Genomic DNA, 1,533 nt, shown 5'->3' with positions numbered 1-1,533 from the left:
CAACCTTGGAAACTTTGTACAGGGTCTCTCTGACACAGAATCTGCTTGATGGCACACGACAACAGCAGAACAACAATGAGCTAATTTGATTTCTTTCTAAAGCATTTATTAATATGTGTCACATTGTGCTTTTTTTTTTTTTTTTTACTATATCTAAATGTGATACTTTTATTAGTATGCTTTGATTGAGTTTAATAAAATGTTGAGTGAATTATAAGAGTCTTATATCAGCAGAAAGCCAAAGATGTTAAGAAGATGGCTACTGTGTTTACAGAGTTAAATCTTACAGTTCTCAATTCACTGACAGGAAATGCTATTCAAAGAAGGTTTGGTGGCACTGTGGGCTCAATGTTGGACTATAAACCACAGGTGGGTGATTTAAATCCATCGACCCATCTATAGGAGAAAGATGAGGCTGTCTGCTCAGCCTCAGAAATCCTATATGGAATCAACTCAATGACAGTTGGTCTGGTTTGAGTTTGGTTTAAATGCTATGAAAAGGACTTCTGAGCTATTTTGGGTTGCATGAGACTTGTTCAGAAGACATTTGCAAGGTCTGTATTCTGCTTGTGAAAAGATGGAAGAAGCTGCCAGAAGGATAAAAAGAAAAAATAGCAATCATGTGGTAGCTGCAAGGGCAGAGCCCAGTCTAAAGATGACATTCAAACCAAAGAATGTGAAAACTCCATCTGGAATGAAGATCAAAATCAACCAGATCAGTAAACTACAGAAGGAATTTCAATGTCATAATTCTGATGCTTCCAGGGCCACCTCTAGTGCCTCTTCAACCCATTCTCCTTGTTACAGCAACCAATCAGAAACAGCTTCTGGCTCAAACAGAACACCATTCTTTTCCTTTTTACACCTTACATAATATATTTTGTGGGATTATGTATGAGGGCCATTTTGGGGACATCTTCATCAACAAAAGCCTCACTGCAGTCATAAGAAAGCAGCTGCTGAAAAGCCAGAGGATCAGGGACTAAGCCTCTACCATCTCCACTCAGGAGTGGTGTGGTTCCATGAATTCAATTGATAAAGCTTTTCTATCCAAGGTCTTCTTAACTCCCTCCGAATGACTGGGTGGGACCATGCAAATAGGGTGTATAGGACACTGGGATTGGTTAGTTTTGCATCTGCTAGATTTAAAAGGCACCATCCTGGACCATTCCAGGACCATCAAGAAAGAAGAGCCACAAGCAGAGCATGAGCTCCCTACCCAGCAAAGCGTTGGCTGCAGAAACAGCAACATAGGGAAACAGAGCCGTTGTGGGCTTCCCAAAGAAGGCTGAAGGGTGGAGGCAAGTCTGATGTCCACTTCATAGGAATCAGCCTTGGGCTAATTTTGAGTGTGAGTCTCCTTCCCCCTTGTGAAGCCAGAGGAAGGCAGACATGGCCTCCCTGTAGTTTTTGTAAGTGGTGACTGATAGTTACATTGTTGTTGTTAGGTGCCATCAGTACTGACTCATATCAACCCTATGCACAACAGAACAAAACACTGCCCCGTCCTGGGCCATCTTCACAATTGTTGCC

General features: G+C 41.8%; 1 pseudogene; it reads left to right on the top strand.

The window, feature by feature from the left end:
* Positions 1-1,079, top strand: part of LOC102814235 — a 2,140-nt pseudogene extending 1,061 nt beyond the window's left edge.
* Positions 1,080-1,533: the final 454 nt, after the last annotated feature.

Source organism: Chrysochloris asiatica, unplaced genomic scaffold (assembly GCF_000296735.1).
Source record: "Chrysochloris asiatica unplaced genomic scaffold, ChrAsi1.0 scaffold00003, whole genome shotgun sequence".
Taxonomy (NCBI): Eukaryota; Metazoa; Chordata; class Mammalia; order Afrosoricida; family Chrysochloridae; genus Chrysochloris; species Chrysochloris asiatica.
The sequence above is the reverse complement of the archived record's forward strand: the minus strand, read 5'-3'. Positions and strand labels throughout refer to the sequence as shown.